Below are 24,471 nucleotides of genomic sequence, written 5' to 3'. Positions count from 1 at the left end.
CTGCTTGCAGTGTATGTGTGACAAGATCCTTTGTGGCAGCAATACAACTGTGATCCAGTGCAGTGATCCCAGTCATCCCTTAGCACATGTTGCCACTTTGCCCTCGGAATAGATGAGATGATAGTGGCTCATCTTTCCCTCTTCTCAGCCATTCCATAGCTTTTGCCACAAATCAAACACGCATTGTCTGTGGCGGTCTTCTTCAGGCATATCAAATAGCAAATACTATCTACCCATTTATACAATATCAAAGTGGGTCACATGATGCCAATCAGACTCCTTTGTGTATCTATTTCAATAAAGGCTTTAAAGATACAAAGTCATACAAACCATGTGAAATATGTGCCTCTAAACATAAAATCCAATTAATGAACAACCAGGATCCAAATGAACATTTCTGTTTAGGCAGGAGTTTATGAAACAACATGTTAAGAATTATTTTCGTTACATAGATGATTTGATTTTTGTGTGCGAAGGAGGGGTAGAAAAGGTTAATAAGTTTGTAATAGACATGCACCAGAATCCGCTTGACCTCAGTTTTGATGGTTTACAACAAGGAAATAAGGTGCATTTTTTAGATTTGGAGTTAGAGCGCAAGAAAGATGGTACCATCGTAACAGGAGTATACAGAAAATTTACTGACAGTAACTAGTTTTTGCACGCATCTAGTTGCCATCCACCCCAAATAATAGCTGCCCTTCCATATAATGACGTCTTAAGGTTGTCAAGAATTTGTAATAAAGAAGATCTTTTAAAGGATGAAATCTGTAAATCAGCTGATATGTTCATAAGGAGAGGGTACAGTCCAGTAATGGTTAAAGAGTCAATATAGAGGGTACATCATAGGAATTTAAATCAAAATCAGAGAAATAAAATAATACATGAGATGGAAGAAGTGAAGTTAAATCAAATGCAAAATATTTATTTTGTTTCCATGTATAACATTAGAAGTAAAGAAATAATAGGGATGCTGGAACATTATTGGGAATTTTTGATGAATGATAATTTTTAGTAAATGCTTTACCAAGACATCTCTCGAGATTGTATGTGAGAGGTAGAAGCATAAGGGACATGTTAGTACATGGATTATTTGCATTACCAAATTTACCAGTACCTATAATGTTGATGGAAACAGGTACAATCAAATGTGGGAGATGTCCAATGTGTCCACACATTGTTAAATGTTTTAATTGCATTGTATTTTCATGTGAATAAAGGGATAATTTACATTTTGAGTTGTCCTTGTAATATGTTCTATGTGGGAGAAACGAAAAGGATGTTTCGGTTGAGATTCATGGAACACATTAGGGACATTAAAAATTTAAAGAAGAAAAAACTATTCTGATCATTTTATGAAATCACATAATGATACTGAAGGGAAGCATTTTAGAACAAATTAATTGTTTTTGTATTGATCAAAATGTTTTAAAGGAAAAACTTTTATATAAAGAAAGTATTTACATTTTGAAATTTAATAAAATGGTCCCTATGGGTCTTAATGGGGAATTGATTTGGAGAAGTTTGCTTTAAGAGGTAAATGATTCAATGAGTTAATTAATTACTTAATTGATGTATAATGTGTATATAAGCTTGATGTTTGATGAGATTTGTATTCCAAGAAGGTGTTTTCACAGAGGCACTAGAATTAAAACAGTTTTATCTGAAGACTTGTGTTTCGTTTGGATCCTGGTTGTTCATTTATCGAAGTGAGGTGTGGTGGTATTGTTGTGTTATATTCAACTATGTCTTCAGATCCAAATGTAGATATACCCCGAGTGCTAAGGGATGAATCTGTTTCTTCACTGGGAGCAGTTGGCGGTTTGGGATCCTTGATGGGGTCTCAAAGAACAATGGAGCAATACATGAATTCTCAAGTAGCTATAGGTCCAAACCAGGACAATGGAGCAATGAGTAAAAATGTTGGACCTTTATTTGATGTGTTTGTCAATGAGAGGGCTAAATGCATAGTTAATCCATTTAGGCAGTGGGACAAACTCTAACCACCATTCAGGTGGAAAAGAGAGAATTGTCTGACAAATTCAAAAAACCGTTAGCGAGAGAGACCCATGTACACTATAATATTTTGGGCATGAAGAGGTATATTGAACTGGACATTACTCCAAGGGGTCTCCATTTTGTCAAAAACCCGAGTACTCTGTTTGATGAAAACTGTCCAGCAGACAAACAGTTTAGGGGCAGGTGGTTGGCGGCTTCACATAGATGTGTAATGGAGTGGCTACAAATTTTGCTGGAAAGAGATGAATTAAAACAGAAAAAGCTGAAACAAGAATTGGCAACTTTATCTAATACCATTACTAATTCTATTGGGGCAGAGAATGTGAATAATTTTTTAAGCAAAGTTAATACTAAATTAAGCACATTGGAAACTGAATTGGTGAATTACAAAAAGAAAAAAATTGGTGAGAGATGTCAATGATTATGAGGGGGATGAGCTTTCTTGATGTCACCCAATCAGTGTATAGACAAACCACGGAAGCAATATGGTGACAAGAAGCAGAAGTTTTCAGTGTTGTTTGCTTCGTCAGAGGGTTTAGGGTTAAGTGATACAGCAGAGAATTAGGAAGAGGATAATCCACCTTTACCACATCTACAACAACTATTTGAGCACCAAAACAGTTTTTGGAACTATGCAGATCAACAATGGCAGGGCCAGAAATGGAGTAGGCATACTGCCCAAAATTAAAAAGACATCTACAATAAGGACTATAGAAGCAGACAATATAATAGTAAGAAATTTAAACATTGATACATGCAATGTACAAAATGATGTTACTTTGAATGTAGTAAATTTGTCCAACTGTAATTTAACACAAGAACAGTATACCGTTTTAAATCTAGGTTTAAAGTTTATTCAGTGGTTATTCCATGGATGCATTTTTTTAAACAAGAAATTTTAAGTTTATCCATAAATTACATTTCAAATGTTTTTTCTTTAACAAAGCAAATAAGAATGATAATGAAATGAATTTAACTGATGAATTTTCTGATGAACGTTTTTTTTCATGTAATGAAGATAATGAGCAGCAATGTGATGAAGATGAAATGACAAAATGTAATGCTTATTGTTTACTGAAAAGCTCCAGTATCCCAGTAGTTAGTAGGTTTATGCCTCCTTTCCAGAAAAAGAACATCTCCCATTTCAACTCAATGGTTAATTTTGAAGGTGGAAATATATGTAGGGAAGTATCAGTAAATAAAAAATGCATTGACTATAACTTAACTTATAAAGAATGGAAGGCATTAATAGAGTTCCAGAATAATAAAGAGCTAGCAATTAAACCAGCGGATAAAGGTAATCGAACTGTTATAATGAATGCCGTACAATATCATGGAATGTGTATGGAACATTTAAGTAACCAAGAAGTATATGAGAATAGTGAAAAATTAAATCTTAGTAAAGCAATGGGGAAATATAATAAACTGTTAGAGAAAGGTCTACGCTTAGGTTATTTCTCAAAGAAGGATGTGGAAAGTAAGTTGGCAGCTAATAATAAAGAATTAGCAGTGTTTTTCTGTTTGCCAAAAATCCAACAAAAATTTGAGAGAACCTCCAGGAAGACCGATTATATTGGCATTTAACAATTTTTTACATAATGTGGATTTACTGTTGCATGAAAAGTTACTTCCTTATGCAAAGAAAACTTCTTCTTATATACAGGACAGTTTTGACTTTCTGACAAAGATGGCTGGAATTGAGTGGAAAAGGGAAATGTATTGGATTGTGTTGGACGTGAGAAGTCTATACACATCCATTAAACATGGTGATGGTTTAACTGCTATATCATATTTTTAGGTGATAACCCTCTATCTACATTTATAATAGAGATGGTAGACTTTTGTCTGCAGAATAATTTCTTTCTTTATAATAATGAAATCTATAGACAGAAACAGGGGACTGCCATGGAGGCACCTTTTGCCCCCATGTACGCAAATCTTTTTATGTCCTTCTTTGAAATAACATTTCTGTTTAGGCAGGAATTTATGAAACAACATGTTAAGAATTATTTTTGTTACATAGATGATTTGATTTTTTTTGTGCGAAGGAGGGTCAGAAAAGGTTAATAAGTTTGTAACAGAGATGCACCAGAATCCGTTTGACCTCAGTTTTGATGGTTTACAACAAGGAAATAAGGTGCATTTTTAGATTTGGAGTTAGGGGGCAAGGAAGATGGTACCATCGTAACAGGAGTACATAGAAAATTTACTGATGGTAATTAGTTTTTCCATGCATCTAGTTGCTATCCACCCCATACAATAGCTGCCCTTCCAAATAATGCATTCTTAAGGTTGTCAAGAATTTCTAATAAGGAAGATCTTTTAAAGGATGAAATCTGTAAATCAGCTGATATGTTCATAAGGAGAGGGTACAGTCCAGATATGGTTAAGGTGGCAATATATAGGGTACATCATAGGAATTTAAATCAAAATAAGAGAAAAAAAATAATACATGAGATGTAAGAAGTGATGTTAAATCAAATGCAAAAGATTTATTTTGTTTCCATGTATAACATTAGAAGTAAGGAAATAATAGGGATGCTGGAATATTATTGGGAATTTTTGATGAATGATAAATTTTTAGTAAATGTTTTACCAAGACATCTCTTGAGATCATATGTGAGAGGTAGAAGCATAAGGGACATGTTGGTACATGGATTATTTGCTTTACCAAATCTACCAATACCTAGAATGTTGATGGAAACAGGTACAATCAAATGTGGGAGATGTCCAGTGTGACCACACATTGTAAGTGTTTTGATTGTATTCATAACATTCCTTTTATTCCCAAAGATAGCTTTCATGTGAATCAAAGGGGGTAATTTACATTTTGAGTTGTCCTTGTAATACGTTCTATGTGGGAGAAACGAAAAGGACGTTTCGGTTAAGATTCATGGAACACATTAGGGACATTAAAAATTGTAAAGAAGAAAAAACTATTGCTGCTCATTTTATGAAATCACATAATAAGGATTATTCATTACTGAAGGGCAGCATTTTAGAACAAATTAATTGTTTTTGTATTGATCAAAATGTTTTAATCATTTAACCAAATCTACCAGTACCTAGAATGTTGATGGCAACAGGTACAATCAAATGTGGGAGATGTCCAGTGTGTCCACACATTGTTAAGTGTTTTGATTGTATTAATAACATTCCTTTTATTCCCAAAGATAGATTTTCATGTGAATCAAAGGGGGTAATTTACATTTTGAGTTTTCCTTGTAATATGTTCTATGTGGGAGAAACAAAAAGGATGTTTCGGTAAAGATTCATGGAACACTTTAGGGACATTAAAAATTGAAAAGAAGAAAAAACTATTGCTGCTCATTTTATGAAATCACATAATAATGATTATTCATTACTGAAGGGAAGCATTTTAGAATGGATTAATTGTTTTTGTATTGATCAAAATGTTTTAAAGGAAAAACTTTTATATAAAGAAAGTATTTACATTTTGAAATTTAATACAATTGTCCCTTTGTGACTTAATGGGGAATTGAATTGGAGAAGTTTGCTTTAAGGGGTAAATGGTTTAATGAGTTAATTAATTACTTAATTGATGTATAATGTGTATATAAGCTTGATGTTTGATGAGATTTATATTCCAAAAAAGCGTTTTCACCGAGGCTCTAGAATTAAAACAGTTTTATCTGAAGACTTGTGTTTCGTTTGGATCCTGGTTGTTCATTTATTGAAGTGAGGTGTGGCGGTACTGTTGTGTTATGTTCAACTATGTCTTCGGATCCAAATGTAGATATACTCCGAGTGCTAAGGGATGAATCTGTTTCTTCATTGGGAGCAGTTGGTGGTTTGGGATCCTTGATGGGGTCCCAAAGAACAATGGAGCAATACATGAATTCTCAAGTAGCTATAGGTCCAAACCAGGACAATGGAGCAGTGAGTAAAAATGTTGGACCTTTATTTGATGTGTTTGTCAATGAGAGGGCTAAACACATAGTTAATCCATTTATGGCAGTGGGACAAACTCTAACCACCATTCTGGTGGAAAAGAGAGAATTGTGTGACAAATTCAAAAAACTGTTAGAGAGAGAGACCCATGTACACTATAATATTTTGGGCCTGAAGAGGTATATTGAGCTGGACATTACTCCTAGGCATCACCATTTTATCAAAAATCCGAGTACTCTGATGAAAACTGTCCTGCAGACAAACAGTATAGGGGATGGTGGTTGGCGGCTTCACATAAATGTGTAATGGAGTGGCTACAAATTTTGCTGGAAAGAGATGAAATAAAACATAAAAAGCTGAAACAAGAATTGGCAACTTTATCTAATACTATTACTAATGTTATTGGGGCAGCGAATGTGAGTAATTTTTTAAGCAAAATTAATACTAAATTAAGCACATTGGAAACTGAATTGTTGAATTACAAAAAGAAAAAACTGGTGAGAGATGTCAATGATTATGAGGGGGGGGTTCTTGATGTTAGCCAATCGGCATAGAGACAAACCACGGAAGCAATATGGTGAAAAGAAACAGAAGTTTTCACTGTCATTTGCTTCGTCAGAGGGTTCAGGTTTAAGTGAGACAGCTGAGAATTATGAAGAGGATTATCCACCTTTACCACATCCACAACAGCTATTTGAGCACCAAAACAGTTTTTGGAACCATGCAGGTCAACAACAGCAGGGCCAGAAATGGAGTAGGCATACTGCCCACAATTCAAATGGCATCTACAATAAGGACTATAGAAGCAGACAATATAATAGTAAGAGATTTAAAAATTGATACATGCAATGTACAAAATGATGTTACTTTGAATGTAGTAAATTTGTCCAACTGTAATTTAACACAAGAACAGTATACAGTTTTAAATCTATGTTTAAAGTTTATTCAATGGTTATTCCATGGATGCATGTTTTTAAACAAGAAATTTTTAAATTTAGCCATAAATTAAATTTATAATGTTTTTTCTTTAACAAAGCAAATAAGAATGATAATGAAATGAATTTAACTGATGAATTTTCTGATGAAAGTTTTTTTCATGTAATGAAGATAATGAGCAGCAATGTGATGAAGATGAAATGACAAAATGTAATGCTTATTGTTTACTGAAAAGCTCCAGTATCCCAGTAGTTAGTAAGTTTATGCCTCCTTTCCAGAAAAAGAACATCTCCCATTTCAACTCAATGGTTAATTTTGAAGGTGGAAATATAATTAGGGAAGTATTAGAAAATAAAAAATGCATTGACTATAACTTAACTTATAAAGAATGGAAGGCATTAATAGAGTTCCAGAATATTAAAGAGCTAGCAATTAAACCAGCGGATAAAGGTAATCAAATTGTTATAATGAATGCCATACAATATCATGGAATGTGTATGGAACATTTAAGTAACCAAGAAGTATATGAGAATAGTGAAAAATTAAATCTTAGTAAAGCAATGGGGAAATATTATTAACTGTTAGAGAAAGGTCTATGCTTAGGTTATTTCTCAAAGAAGGATGTGGAAAGTAAGTTGGCAGCTAATAATAAAAAATTAGCAATGTTTTTCTGTTTGCCAAAAATCCACAAAAATTTGAGAGAACCCCCAGGAAGACCGACTGCATTGGCATTTAACTATTTTTTACATAATATGGATTTACTGTTGCATGAAAAGTTACTTCCTTATGCAAAGAAAACTTCTTCTTATATACAGGACAGTTTTGACTTTCTGACAAAGATGGCTGGAATTGAGTGGAAAAGGGAAATGTATTGGATTGTGTTGGACGTGAGAAGTCTATACACATCCATTAAACATGGTGCTGGTTTAACTGCTATATCATATATTTTAGGTGATAACCTCTGTCTACATTTATAACAGAGGTGCTAGACTTTTGTCTGCAGAATAATTTCTTTCTTTATAATAATGAAATCTATAGACAGAAACAGGGGACTGCCATGGAGGCACCTTTTGCCCCCATGTACGCAAATCTTTTTATGTCCTTCTTTGAAATAATGTTTCTGTTTAGGCAGGAATTTATGAAACAACATGTTAAGAATTATTTTGTTACATAAATGATTTGTTTTTTTTGTGTGAAGGAGGGTCAGATAAGGTTAATACATTTGTAACAGAGATGCACCAGAATCCGTTTGACCTCAGTTTTGATGGTTTACAACAAGGAAATAAGGTGCATTTTTAGATTTGGAGTTAGGGGGCAAGGAAGATGGTACCATCGTAACAGGGGTACATAGAAAATTTACTGATTATAATTAGTTTTTCGATGCATCTAGTACTATCCACCCCATACAATAGTTGCCCTTCCAAATAATGAATTCTTAAGGTTGTCAAGAATTTGTAATAAGGAAGATCTTTTAAAGGATGAAATCTGTAAATCAGCTGATATGTTCATAAGGAGAGGGTACAGTCCAGATATGGTTAAGGTGGCAATATATAGGGTACATCATAGGAATTTAAATCAAAATAAGAGAAAAAAATAATACATGAGATGTAAGAAGTGATGTTAAATCAAATGCAAAAGATTTATTTTGTTTCCATGTATAACATTAGAAGTAAGGAAATAATAGGGATGCTGGAATATTACTGGGAAATTTTGATGAATGATAAATTTTTAGTAAATGTTTTACCAAGACATCTCTCGAGATCATATGTGAGAGGTAGAAGCATAAGGGACATGTTGGTACATGGATTATTTGCTTTACCAAATCTACCAATACCTAGAATGTTGATGGAAACAGGTACAATCAAATGTGGGAGATGTCCAGTGTGACCACACATTGTAAGTGTTTTGATTGTATTAATATAATTCCTTTTATTCCCAAAGATAGCTTTCATGTGAATCAAAGGGGGTAATTTACATTTTGAGTTGTCCTTGTAATACGTTCTATGTGGGAGAAACGAAAAGGATGTTTGTTTAAGATTCATGGAACACATTAGCGACATTAAAAATTGTAAAGAAGAAAAACTATTGCTGCTCATTTTATGAAATCACATAGTAATGATTATTCATTACTGAAGAGAAGCATTTTAGAAAATATTAATTGTTTTTTTATTGATCAAAATGTTTTAATCATTTAACCAAATCTACCAGTACCTAGAATGTTGATGGCAACAGGTACAATCAAATGTGGGAGATGTCCAGTGTGTCCACACATTGTTAAGTGTTTTGATTGTATTAATAACATTCCTTTTATTCCCAAAGATAGATTTTCATGTGAATCAAAGGGGGTAATTTACATTTTGAGTTTTCCTTGTAATATGTTCTATGTGGGAGAAACAAAAAGGATGTTTCGGTAAAGATTCATGGAACACATTAGGGACATTAAAAATTGAAAAGAAGAAAAAACTATTGCTGCTCATTTTATGAACTCACATAATAATGATTATTCATTACTGAAGGGAAGCATTTTAGAATGGATTAATTGTTTTTGTATTGATCAAAATGTTTTAAAGGAAAAACTTTTATATAAAGAAAGTATTTACATTTTGAAACGTAATACAATGGTCCCTAAGGGACTTAATGGGGAATTGAATTGGAGAAGTTTGCTTTAAGAGGTAAATGGTTTAATGAGTTAATTAATTACTTAACTGATGTATAATGTGTATATAAACTTGATGTTTGATGAGATTTGTATTCCAAAAAGGTGTTTTCACCGAGGCACTAGAATTAAAACAGTTTTATCTGAAGACTTGTGTTTCGTTTGGATCCTGGTTGTTCATTTATTGAAGTGAGGTGTGGTGGTATTGTTGTGTTATGTTCAACTATGTCTTCAGATCCAAATGTAGATATACCCCGAGTACTAAGGGATGAATCTGTTTCTTCATTGGGAGCAGTTAGTGGTTTGGGATCCTTGATGGGGTCCCAAAGAACAATGGAACAATACATGAATTTTCAAGTAGCTATAGGTCCAAACATGGACAATGGAGCAGTGAGTAAAAATGTTGGACCTTTATTTGATGTGTTTGTCAATGAGAGGGCTAAACACATAGTTAATCCATTTATGGCAGTGGGACAAACTCTAACCACCATTCTGGTGGAAAAGAGAGAATTGTGTGACAAATTCAAAAAACTGTTAGAGAGAGAGACCCGTGTACACTATAATATTTTGGGCCTGAAGAGGTATATTGAGCTGGACATTATTCCTAGGCATCACCATTTTATCAAAAATCCGAGTACTCTGATGAAAACTGTCCTGCAGACAAACAGTATAGGGGCCGGTGGTTGGCGGCTTCACATAAATGTGTAATGGAGTGGCTACAAATTTTGCTGGAAAGAGATGAAATAAAACATAAAAAGCTGAAACAAGAACTGGCAACTTTATCTATTACTATTACTAATGTTATTGGGGCAGTGAATGTGAGTAATTTTTTAAGCAAAATTAATACTAAATTAAGCACATTGGAAACTGAATTGTTGAATTACAAAAAGAAAAAACTGGTGAGAGATGTCAATGATTATGACAGGGGATGAGCTTTCTTGAAGTCAGCCAATCAGCATAGAGACAAACCACTGAAGCAATATGGCGAAAAGAAGCAGAAGTTTTCAGTGTCGTTTGCTTCGTCGGAAGGTTCAGGTTTAAGTGATACAGCAGAGAATTATGAAGAGGATTAACCACCTTTACCACATCCACAACAACTATGTGAGCACCAAAACAGTTTTTGGAACCATGCAGGTCAACAACAGCAGGGCCAGAAATGGAGTAGGCATACTGCCCACAATTCAAATGGCATCTACAATAAGGACTATAGAAGCAGACAATATAATAGTAAGAGATTTAAAAATTGATACATGCAATGTACAAAATGATGTTACTTTGAATGTAGTAAATTTGTCCAACTGTAATTTAACACAAGAACAGTATACAGTTTTAAATCTACGTTTAAAGTTTATTCAATGGTTATTCCATGGATGCATGTTTTTAAACAAGAAATTTTTAAGTTTATCCATAAATTACATTTCAAATGTTTTTTCTTTAACAAAGCAAATAAGAATGATAATGAAATGAATTTAACTGATGAATTTTCTGATGAAAGTTTTTTTCATGTAATGAAGATAATGAGCAGCAATGTGATGAAGATGAAATGACAAAATGTAATGCTTATTGTTTACTGAAAAGCTCCAGTATCCCAGTAGTTAGTAGGTTTATGCCTCCTTTCCAGAAAAAGAACATCTCCCATTTCAACTCAATGGTTAATTTTGAAGGTGGAAATATATGTAGGGAAGTATTAGAAAATAAAAAAATGCATTGACTATAACTTAACTTATAAAGAATGGAAGGCATTAATAGAGTTCCAGAATAATAAAGAGCTAGCAATTAAACCAGTGGATAAAGGTAATCAAATTGTTATAATGAATGCCATACAATATCATGGAATGTGTATGGAACATTTAAGTAACCAAGAAGTATATGAGAATAGTGAAAAATTAAATCTTAGTAAAGCAATGGGGAAATATAATAAACTGTTAGAGAAAGGTCTACGCTTAGGTTATTTCTCAAAGAAGGATGTGGAAAGTAAGTTGGCAGCTAATAATAAAGAATTAGCGATGTTTTTCTGTTTGCCAAAAATCCACAAAAATTTGAGAGAACCTCCAGGAAGACCGACTGTATTGGCATTTAACTATTTTTTACATAATATGGATTTACTGTTGCATGAAAAGTTACTTCCTTATGCAAAGAAAACTTCTTCTTATATACAGGACAGTTTTGACTTTCTGACAAAGATGGCTGGAATTGAGTGGAAAAGGGAAATGTATTGGATTGTGTTGGACGTGAGAAGTCTATACACATCCATTAAACATGGTGCTGGTTTAACTGCTATATCATATTTTTTAGGTGATAACCCTCTATCTACATTTATAATAGAGATGGTAGACTTTTGTCTGCAGAATAATTTCTTTCTTTATAATAATGAAATGTATAGACAGAAACAGGGGACTGCCATGGGGGCACCGTTTGCCCCAATGTATGCAAATCTTGTTATGTCCTTATTTGAAATAACGTTTCTGTTTAGGCAGGAATTTATGAAACATTTTAAGAATTATTTTCGTTACATAGATGATTTGATTTTTTTGTGCGAAGGAGGGTCAGAAAAGGTTAATAAGTTTGTAACAGAGATGCACCAGAATCCGTTTGACCTCAGTTTTGATGGTTTACAACAAGGAAATAAGGTGCATTTTTAGATTTGGAGTTAGAGGGCAAGGAAGAGGGTACCATCGTAACAGGAGTACATAGAAAATTTACTGATGGTAACTAGTTTTTACATGCATCTAGTTGCTATCCAGCCCATACAATAGCTGCCCTTCCAAATAATGAATTCTTAAGGTTGTCAAGAATTTGTAATAAGGAAGATCTTTTAAAGGATGAAATCTGTAAATCAGCTGATATGTTCATAAGGAGAGGGTACAGTCCAGATATGGTTAAGGTGGCAATATATAGGGTACATCATAGGAATTTAAATCAAAATAAGAGAAATAAAATAATACATGAGATGTAAGAAGTGAAGTTAAATCAAATGCAAAAGATTTATTTTGTTTCCATGTATAACATTAGAAGTAAGGAAATAATAGGGATGCTGGAATATTATTGGGAATTTTTGATGAATGATAAATTTTTAGTAAATGTTTTACCAAGACATCTCTCAAGATCATATGTGAGAGGTAGAAGCATAAGGGACATGTTGCTACATGGATTATTTGCTTTACCAAATCTACTAGTACCTAGAATGTTGATGGAAAAAGGTACAATCAAATGTGGGAGATGTCCAGTGTGACCACACGTTGTAAGTGTTTTGATTGTATTCATAACATTCCTTTTATTCCCAAAGATAGCTTTCATGTGAATCAAAGGGGGAAATTTACATTTTAAGTTGTCCTTGTAATACAATCTATGTGGGAGAAACGAAAAGGACGTTTTGGTTAAGATTCATGGAACACATTAGGGACATTAAAAATTGTAAAGAAGAAAAAACTATTGCTGCTCATTTTATGCAATCACATAATAATGATTATTCTTTAATGAAGGGAAGCATTTTAGAACATATATATTGTTTTTGTATTAATCAAAATATTTCAATAATTTAACCAAATCTACCAGTACCTAGAATGTTGATGGAAACAGGTACAATCAAATGTGGGAGATGTCCAGTGTGTCCACACATTAAGTGTTTTGATTGTATTAATAACATTCCTTTTATTCCCAAAGATAGATTTTCATGTGAATCAAAGGGGGTAATTTACATTTTGAGTTTTCTTTGTAATATGTTCTATGTGGGAGAAACAAAAAGGATGTTTCGGTAAAGATTCATGGAACACATTAGGGACATTAAAAATTGAAAAGAAGAAAAAATTATTGCTGCTCAGTTTATGAAATCACGTAATAATGATTATTCATTACTGAAGGGAAGCATTTTAGAATGGATTAATTGTTTTTGTATTGATCAAAATGTTTTAAAGGAAAAACTTTTATTTAAAGAAAGTATTTACATTTTGACAATTAATACAATGCTCCCTATGGGACTTAATGAGGAATTGAATTGGAGAAGTTTGCTTTAAGGGGTAAATGGTTTAATGAGTTAATTAATTACTTATTTGATGTATAATGTGTATATAAGCTTGATGTTTGATGAGATTTGTTTTCCAAGAAGGTGTTTTCACCGAGGCGCTAGAATTAAAACAGTTTTATCTGAAGACTTGTGTTTTGTTTGGATCCTGGTTGTTCATTTATCGAAGTGAGGTGTGGTGGTTTTGTTGTGTTATATTCAACTATGTCGTTGGATCCAAATGTAGATATGCCCCGAGTGCTAAGGGATGAACCTGTTTCTTCATTGGGAGCAGTTGGTGGTTTGGGATCCTTGATGGGGTCCCAAAGAACAATGGAACAATACATGAATTCTAAAGTAGCTATAGGTCCAAACCAGGACAATGGAGCAGTGAGTAAAAATGTTGGACCTTTATTTGATGTGTTTGTCAGTGAGAGGGCTAAACGCATAGTTAATCCATTTATGGAAGTGGGACAAACTCTAACCACCATTCCGGTGGAAAACAGAGAATTGTGTGACAAATTCAAAAAACTGTTAGAGAGAGAGAGACCCATGTACACTATAATATTTTGGGCCTGAAGAGGTATATTGAGCTGGACATTACTCCAAGGGGTCTCCATTTTGTCAAAAATCTGAGTACTCTGTTTGATGAAAACTGTCCTGCAGACAAACAGTTTAGGGGCTGGTGGTTGGCGGCTTCACATAAATGTGTAATGGAGTGGCTAAATATTTTGCTGGAAAGAGATGAATTAAAACATAAAAAGCTGAAACAAGAATTGGCAACTTTATCTAATACCATTACTAATTCTATTAGGGTAGTGAATGTGAGTAATTGTTTAAGCAAAATTAATACTAAATTAAGCACATTGGAAACTGAATTGGTGAATTACAAAAAGAAAAAACTGGTGAGAGATGTCAATGATTATGAGGGGGGATGAGCTTTCTTGACATCAGCCAATCAGCATAGAGACAAACCACGGAAGCAATATGGCGACAAGAAGCAAAAGTTTTCAGTGCCGTTTGCTTCATCGGACGGTTCAGGGTTAAGTGATACTGCAGAAAATTATGAAAAGGATTATCCGCCTTTACCACATCCACAACAACTATTTGAGCACCAAAACAGTTTTTGGAACCATGCAGGTCAACAATGGCAGGGCCAGAAATGGAGTAGGCATACTGCCCAAAATTAAAAAGACATCTACAATAAGGACTATAGAAGCAGACAATATAATAGTAAGAAATTTAAACATTGATACATGCAATGTACAGAATGATGTTACTTTGAATGTAGTAAATTTGTCCAACTGTAATTTAACACAAGAACAGTATACAGTTTTAAATCTAGGTTTAAAGTTTATTCCAATGGTTATTCCATGGATGCATGTTTTTAAACAAGAAATTTTTAAGTTTATTAGTAAATTACATTTCAAATGTGTTTCTTTAACAAAGCAAATAAGAATGATAATGAAATGAATTTAACTGATGAATTTTCTGATGAACTTTTTTTTTTTTTTCATGTAATGAAGATAATGAGCATTAATGTGATGACAATGAAATGATAAAATGTAATGCTTATTGTTTACTGAATACCTCCAGTACCCCAGTAGTTAGTAAGTTTATGCCTCCTTTCCAGAAAAAGAACATCTCCCATTTCAACTCAATGGTTAATTCTAAAGGTGGAAATATATGTAGGGAAGTATTAGAAAATAAAAAATGCATTGACTATAACTTAACTTACAAAGAATGGAAGGCATTAATAGAGTTCCAGAATAATAAAGAGCTAGTAATTAAACCAGCAGATAAAGGTAATCGAATTGTTATAATGAATGCCATGCAATATCATGGAATGTGTATGGAACATTTAAGTAACCAAGAAGTATATGAGAATAGTGAAAAATTAAATCTTAGTAAAGCAATGGGGAAATATAATAAACTGTTAGAGAAAGGTCTACACTTAGGTTATTTCTCAAAGAAGGATGTGGAAAGTAAGTTGGCAGCTAATAATAAAGAATTAGCGGTGTTTTTCTGTTTGCCAAAAATCCACAAAAATTTGAGAGGACCTCCAGGAAGACTGATTGTATTGGCATTTAACTATTTTTTACATAATATGGATTTACTGTTGCATGAAAAGTTACTTCCTTATGCAAAAAAAAACGTCTTCTTATATACAGGACAGTTTTGACTTTCTAACAAAGATTACTGGAATTGAGTGGAAAAGGGAAATGTATTGGATTGTGTTGGACGTGAGAAGTCTATACACATCCATTAAACATGGTGATGGTTTAACAGCTATATCATATTTTTTAGGTGATAACTCTCTGTCTACAAGTATAATAGAGATGGTAGACTTTTGTCTGCAGAATAATTTCTTTCTTTATAATAATGAAATGTATAGACAGAAACAGGGGACTGCCATGGGGGCACCTTTTGCCCCCGAGTATGCAAATCTTTTTATGTCTTTCTTTGAAATAACGTTTCTGTTTAGGCAGGAATTTATGAAACAACATGTTAAGAATTGTTTCTGTTACACAGATGATTTGATTTTTATGTGCGAAGGAGGGGCAGAAAAGGTTAATAAGTTTGTAACAGAGATGCACCAGAAACCGTTTGACCTCAGTTTTGATGGTTCACAACAAGGAAATAAGGTGCATTTTTAGATTTGGAGTTAGAGGACAAGGAAGATAGTACCATCGTAACAGGAGTACATAGAAAATTTACTGATGGTAACCAGTTTTTACACGCATCTAGTTGCTATCCGGCCCATACAATAGCTGCCCTTCCAAATAATGAATTCTTAAGGTTGTCAAGAATTTCTAATAAGGAAGATCTTTTAAAGGATGAAATTTGTAAATCAGCTGATATGTTCATAAGGAGAGGGTACAGTCCAGATATGGTTAAGGTGGCAATATATAGGGTACATCATAGGAATTTAAATCAAAATAAGAGAAATAAAATAATACACAAGATGTAAGAAATGAAGTTAAATCAAATGCAAAATATTTATTTTGTTTCCATGTATAACATTAGAAGTAAGGAAATAATAGGGATGCTGGAATATTATTGGGAATTTTTGATGAATGATAAATTTTAGTAAATGTTTTACCAAGACATCTCTAGGGATTGTATATGAGAGGTAGAAGCATAAGGGACATGTTGGTACATGGATTATTTGCTTTACTAAATCTACTAGTACCTAGAATGTTGATGGAAACAGGTACAATCAAATGTGGGAGATGTCCAGTGTGACCACACATTGTTAAGTGTTTTGATTGTATTAATATTTATTCCCAAAGATAGATTTTCATGTGAATCAAAGGGGGTAATTTACATTTTGAGTTGTCCTTGTAATATGTTCTATGTGGGAGAAACAAAAAGGATGTTTCGGTTAAGATTCATGGAACACATTAGGGACATTAAAAATTGAAAAGAAGAAAAAACTATTGCTGCTCATTTTATGAAATCACATAATAATGATTATTCATTACTGAAGGGAAGCATTTTAGTACAAATTAATTGTTTTTGTATTCATCAAAATGTTTTAAAGGAAAAACGTTTATATAAAGAAAGTATTTACGTTTTAAAATGTAATACAATGGTCCCTATGAGATTTAATGGGGAATTGAATTGGAGAAGTTTGCTTTAAGGGGTAAATGGTTTAATGAGTTAATTAATTACTTAATTGATGTATAATGTGTACATAAACTTGATGTTTGATGAGATTTTTATTCCAAGAAGGTGTTTTCACCAAGGCGCTAGAATTAAAACAGTTTTATCTGAAGACTTGTGTTTCATTTGGATCCTGGTTGTTCATGTATCAAAGTGAGGTGTGGTGGTGTTGTTGTGTTATATATAAAATCCAATTAAATTCTTCCTTTTTAGTGTAATCATTAATATTACCCCCAAATATATATTAACTACTCTTAAAATTAAAAAAACTAAAACTATGTCCAGAACCATTTTCTCTAATGTGTTTATATAGTGCATTTGTAACTATTTCTCTTTTAATTTTAGATAGATGGTTATAGATACAAACTTTTAACCTCTCATTCATTTTGCCCACATAATATGCTGATATGCAACACATCTAGCCAGACAGACAAATCTTCTAGTTTCACAATTATTGTATGCATTAAGTCTGAAGATCTTATTACAAACTGGACAAGTAAAATATTTATCAGAACAAATGAAACTACAAAAAGTGCATCTGCTACATTCATAGGTTCATAAGTTCATAGGTGTGTACTAGGCTAATGGCTCTGGGGCCTTTACAAGCCTAGCCATAGAATTACCCTGTCATAGTTCCACCTGACCTTAGTTCCCAGTGCCTCTGTCGAGTAGAGACACTGGAGTTATCACCAGGGTGAATTTTCTGTTTCCCATCCATTCATCAAGATTTCTCTTAAAAAGGGTCAGCTAGGTGCTCTGCTTGACATGTATGGAAAGTCTGTTCCATAGCATGAGCAGTCTCTGGGTTCTGAACCTGTCCCTCCAGCATGTTCTTTTAAATGTGGTAATAAGGTTGAGGTCTCTAGAGTGTGTGGTGTGGAGCGATTGGGATTTCTTTAGATGTAGCTTTTCTAACAGAGCTGGGTCAGAAATGGCTTTGTAAGTCAAACAGAGATTGCCTCTAAGTAGGCGATAAGAGACAGAGAATAGTTGGAGGTTTTTGAGTCTGTCCATATAGGAGAAGTGTTTAAAGCCTAGAATCCTCTTTGTGAGATACTTTTGCTGCCTCTCCTGTTGTTGCAGGTGTCTAATGAGGTACATGCCAAATGGGACATTGTACTCGATGATTGTCCTAATGAGGGAAGAGTAGAGAGAGATGATGACCTCTTTCTTCCTGAATGTGCCACATAGAAGGACTTTCTGACCACAGTGGCAATGTGGTGATCAAAAGAGAGGTTGCTGTCAACCTGTGTTCCCAGATCTCTTATAATGCCTTCTGTGTTCAGTGTACTACCATCAATGTGATAATTCATGGGAACCGGGTTTTTCCCAAAGGGGATGACGACACATTTTTTGGCAGTGAGGTTAAGGCCATGGTTCTGACACCAGTCATTGGTCTCTGTGAGGCCATTCTGTAGGATGTCAACATCACTTGCGGAGTTAATAATAACTCAACTTGCAATCGTCTGCAAAATTTGTCTGCCAAAGTCCCTTTGTGTTGGCCTGGACTTCAGAGAAGTAGATACCAAACAGGAGAGGACCCGTGACCGAACCCTGTGGGACTCCACTCGTGACTAGTCAGCAGTCTGACTTGGAGTCAGCTACTCTCACACTATGGGTTCTATCTGTGAGCCAGTTTGCAACCCACCTAGTGATATAGGGGTTGATGCCAAGCTTAGTTAGTTTTTCTATGATTCCTGAGTGGGGAATGGTATCAAAAGCTTTGGCCAGATCAAAGTAGGCTGTATGAACCACCTTGCTTTCATCCTCAGCTCTGGTGATTGACTCGAAATAGTTGACCAAGGTGAGCAGGCATGAACTACCCTTCACAAAACCAAACTGTGTGGGATTCAGAGTTTGGAGATTCCCTATATCCTTGTTTATTAGGTCCATGATAATGCATTCCATAGCTTTGCATGTTAGGCTCATCAGGCTAATAGGGCGATAGTTCCCAGGGTCTGTAATCACTCCTCCTTTGTGAAGAGGGATGACTCTAGCAGTGTGCCATTCTGTAAGGACATAGCTTGAGGTGAGATTATGATTGAACAGGGCACACAGGTGAGATGCCATTTCACTCTGTTGTTCATGTAGAACACAGCCAGGGATATTGTCAGGTCCCATAGAAGTTGTATTCTTGGCCTTTGACAGTGCTGTTTTAACCTGTGTCGCAGTAATACTGGGTGCCTGGCAATCTACTGGTATTGTGATTGGTCTTTTGGGGGGGGTAAATTTGGCACTAAATCTGTCGGCCAGTATATTGGCAATATCTGTTGGGTTGGTATAGGAGGTACCATTGTGCAGCAGCTCAGAGCAAATCTGGGTATTGCCATGGAGATTCTTTACATAACTATAGAAGGCCTTGTGGTTGTCTTTACTATCTGCTGCAATTCTGTTTTCATACCTAGCTTTAGAGAATTTGATGAGGGATCTCAACTATTGATAAGGGAGATTTTCCAGTCCTATGTCTTCAACTTATTTTGCAACAGTTTCCTCCTTCTGTTGTACAGTTTGTTTATGGCAGGGGACCACCAGATTGGATTCCTTTTTTTAGAGGAGACCGTCTTGATTCTATTGGGTATGGCGAAATCCATCCATTTGTGTATGTGTTCATACAGTGCATTGGTGTATGATTCAGCGGTCACACAACTATTCTCCATTCGCATGGGTGCCGTGAAGTTAGCCACCTCTGTTTTTAGGAGCCCAAAGTTAGCTTTGGAGAAGCTTTTCATGGTGGTTACTTTTCCGGGGGTTGGGTGGGGGGTGAGAGTGATGTGGATTTCCAAGATTATCAATTTGTGGTCAGATCTAACCAGGGATGAGCTGACTATTTGTGTAGAGCAATGGTTACCCATGTTAGTAATGGCCAGGTCAAGGATATTGCTACCTCTTGTGGGGGTAAGAACAAGCTGGTCCAGGGCATTAGAATTAATAATCTCCAGGAAACATTGGGCAAGTTCATTGGTACATGAGTAGTTTACCCAGTTAATGGAGGGGTAGTTGAAGTTGCCTATTAAGAGAGTGTTAGGTTGGACCCTAATATTCTCCAGGGTGCTTAGGAATGTGAAGTGCGAGTCTTGGGATATGGTTGGGGACCTATAGCAGACTATGACCTGAATCGCTGTCTTACCCAATGTTAGCTGCACTTAAAGTATCTCTGATGTGTTATGTTGGGCTACCAGTCTGGAGGTGTGCTCATCCTTTATGAATATGGAAACACCACTGCCTTTGAGCTTCGGTCCAAGTTCTGGAGCCGGAAGGTGTGGAATGCGTTATAGCCTGGTAGTGCAGCAGTGCTTTCTGCTGCCTTGAATAAGGTCTCTGTTACAGCACAAATGACGATGTTCTCCATTTTAAGGAGTGCTTCGAGTAAGTGCATTTCGAGATTTAGACTTCTAGCATTGAGCAGCATGACCCTCAGACTGCATTTGTTTGTAGCTGTTACAGTGGTAATTTGGTCTTTGGAATACTGCCTAAAAAAGACACTATAGGGGTGGCAAGCCCCTTGGCCAGTATCCAGAAGCACAGGGCTGACAGATGCAGGCCCTCTCTGGTGAAGCATTGAGGTTTGTCAATCATGTCATCCTAGGCAGACAGATATTGGATCCCCTTAGAATGACACCAGAAACTTAGCCAATTGTTGAAAGCACTCATTTTCTGCTTGTACTGTGGTATCATTCTGGATGATGGTAGGTACTATTCTTAATTGGTTGCATTTTTTTGATATATGCATCTGCTGTTTATAACATAACAACTGCTTCAAACGTCAATTATTCTCTTATAACCAAACCATGGTCTCTCATAGGTTGCCATCTGTAGTTCTGGTATATCATGTAGGATGTACCAGTATTTCTCAATGATTTTCTTAATATTGTCAGTATTTTGATTACATGTTAACATGCATTTAGCTTTACCCTGTTAACATTTATTCATTAGTACCTCTTGGCTAGCTTCTGAGAATAATGGCTTAGCTGTGGTAGATCTACAACTCTTAATATCCTCACAAATCTCCAGTACTTTCTGCTTATTATAACCTTTATTAACAAACTCTTTAGCAGTGTTATGTAATTGCAACTGCAAATTCTCATCAATCGTGTTCAGCCTTGTAATCTATAAAGTTGATTTCTAACTATGTTGTCGAACATAAATTGTGGGGGCATAATACCATGATGTAAGTATGCATTTCTCTTATGTGGTTTTCTATATAAAAGAGTATTTAAAGTATTGTTGATACCTCTAAACTCTGCTACATCCAAAAAGTCAATACTCTCAGTTGATATTTTTGTTTTTTTTTATGTAGAAAGGAACATGTGGAGGATACATATTCATAAAACATATTAAAACTATCAACACTACCTCTCCATATTAAAAACAAATCATCCACAAATCTACGATAAAAAAATAACATTCCTTGCTAGACCATTATCTGTGGATAAAATAAAATTCCGTTCCCATAAAAACATAACAATATTTGCATAACTGTTAGCAGCTGGGGTACAATTTGCTACCCCCCTCTCTTTTGGACATAACGTTGTTTTTCAAATAAAACACATTGTTCAACAGAACCATATCTAATAAGTCGCATAGCAAATTAATATACTGTTGAGGTTATTCAGTAACATTTACTAAATATTCTTTCATACAAGAAACTCCAGTATTAGTAGGTACTACAGTGAATTATAAATTCACATCTAAACTTACAGAAATACTATCAGTAAAATTCACATTATTAGACCAATCATATAATTGCCTTAAAAATCATTTGTGTCCTTAATGAGTGGACCAGTCTTTTCAAAGCCCCATTGCTAACAATCTTACAATATTATAATGTTCTAAGTTAAACAGGAAGTCCAATTCTTAGTGGGTTAAAACTAGATTTGTGTAAATGGGGGGACAGGCTTCCCTCATAGCTACACCTCTGTGTTACCTAAATATCGCCCTTTCATAGCTGGCATATTTTTTTGTCCAAAAAGAGCTCCATGAAATTCATCACCAGATGGATGTCATTTTCCTGTAAGAATTTACAGCTTAAATGTCTCTTAAGAAAAAAAAAAGTATAACCCCTCAGTTTTGGGTATACATGTACACAGGTCTTTAACATCAGTGGTTGAAAAAACAATGTTTTCCTTCAACTGGCATTTCTCATGAGTCCTTTAGTAGATGTGAAAACTGGGAATAAATTGGTTTTAACATTCTATCAACAAAAACTTCCATGGGGTATGCTTTGGAGCCTTGCACTGCTACAATAGGTCTCAAGGAGGAGGTACTATATAAGTCTGTGAATCTTGGAAATGCCAAATGTAGTTATAGAAATACACAAAATGTGTATAGATGAAATTAAAGTAAACCCTGGTAAAGGTGATCTTGCAGTTGCAAATCAGTCTTTTTGTAGGCAATGTTAGCGTTATTCCTAGAACTAACACAATAAGTTGTGTCTTCATTTCAAATATCAAATATTTTACTAACATAATCAGTATTGCTTAAGATGCTCACCCCCACCTTTGTTGTGTTTTTTAACCCTGATGTTTTTTTTTTTTTAGATCATCTAGTAAGCTTCTTTCTTCCCTATGCAACTTATATCTAGGTTTGTGACCAATTTAGCCAACATATTTATAATTGTCCAATTTGTATATCTTTTCAAACGTTGCTAACAAAGGATGCAAAGGGGTTTATAAATACTTTTCTTTTTATATGTGGGACTTATATTCTTGTTCTGTCCTGATTACCCCAGTGAATTGTATAAACTAGTTAAATTAAGTTTGTGAGCAATTTAAGCTGTAACACTGCATCTACTGCATCAACTTTCTTTGCGGGAATAAACTTGAACCTTTTCTGAAAAAGCTTTAAGTGGATAGGGATAATGTCTAGGTGGCTATAACTGAATATTTTAATACCACTTTTGGTCAATAAAACTCCCCTATACTCCTTAGTAATTGTCTATTCACTTTTCTCTCTCCTTTTTTCTTCCAGGTGAATCTCTGATTGTCTCAGGCCAATTGATGTCAGGTGGTATTGGCTTGCTATTCCTCCATTTCCTGCCTTTATGCTGCTATCCTCTGTGCATGTCTGAGGGTGGAAAATCTAAAGGTTTACTGTTTTCATCAAAATCATTGTGTGCATCATTAGTGTTCTAAAAATATCATATCCTGCCCAAAAATAAATAAATAAATAAATAAATAAATAAATAAAATTGTCATTCTTGTGGGTTTTAATAGGGTATGCTTTTTTGTCCTTATATTGAGTTAAATCTCTATTCATTTTCTTAATTTTTCTATCCTTGTTAACCTCACATTTCTTATCAATTTTTCTAAAAAAAATTGTGATTTTATTTCATATCATTTAAACAACAAATCTTCTATATTTTTTTTGTTCAACAAATCAACATCCTGCATCATCTCAGTGAAATATAATGCTGTGTTTAAACATATTGAGAATTTTGGGGAGTTTGAAAAATTCAAGTTTTGTATTATAGAGAAAATTAGTAAATGCCCCAGGTGATGCAATGGAGAGATAAAACTGGAATATAAGGAAACATTCTGGCAACTTAGATTGAATGCCACAGTCCCCCAAGGCTTAAATGAGCACATCCTTATCATCCTGGTTTTGAAAACAAGGGCAGCAAACTTGTGAGACAGATGTATTTTTAATGTAGGGATAATCATTAGCTCTTATTTTATAATATTATTTTGCATGCTTAATTTCTTATAGGTTTTTCATCTCCTGTCATTAAATCAATCAGGCTTTGTGTGAATGATTTTTTACAAATTGATTGGGTGTTCACAATAATGTTTATAGATACAATTCTGATTATCTACCAAATAATAGTAATTTACTTACGTTTTAAAATTATTGCTGTAATACAACTTTAAATTTTTTTTAAGCAGTGGTGGTTAGGAACTTGATTGGTCAGCTAATGTTTTTTAAGGGGGGGTGTGTTAGTTTCACCTTGTTCTGATGAAGTTTTATATTCAACAAGATGAAAGCACTAATCGTTTAATTATTAAAGGAGATGCAGTGATAATACATTGGATTCCTTGTACTTTTTTCCATAGAGCAGCTTGAAACACACTTTTGGCTGGTTTATTTGGTTTCATGTCTGTGTTTCACCAATTTTTTTCTTTTGTTCCTAATCATTCATTTGAGGCTAAAGGATAAAATTGTCTGTAAACAGCAGAGATGTAACCCTAATGTCACTAAACTAGATACTCTCCATACCTCATCTGCTTCTTGATAACCTGGACATGAAAATAAAAAAAATAACAGTGGAGAAAAGCCATACCCAAGGCAG

The sequence above is a fragment of the Protopterus annectens genome, chromosome 4.part1 (assembly GCF_019279795.1).
Source record: "Protopterus annectens isolate FY-2018-M chromosome 4.part1, PAN1.0, whole genome shotgun sequence".
Taxonomy (NCBI): Eukaryota; Metazoa; Chordata; order Ceratodontiformes; family Protopteridae; genus Protopterus; species Protopterus annectens.
This window is presented reverse-complemented; position numbering follows the sequence as displayed.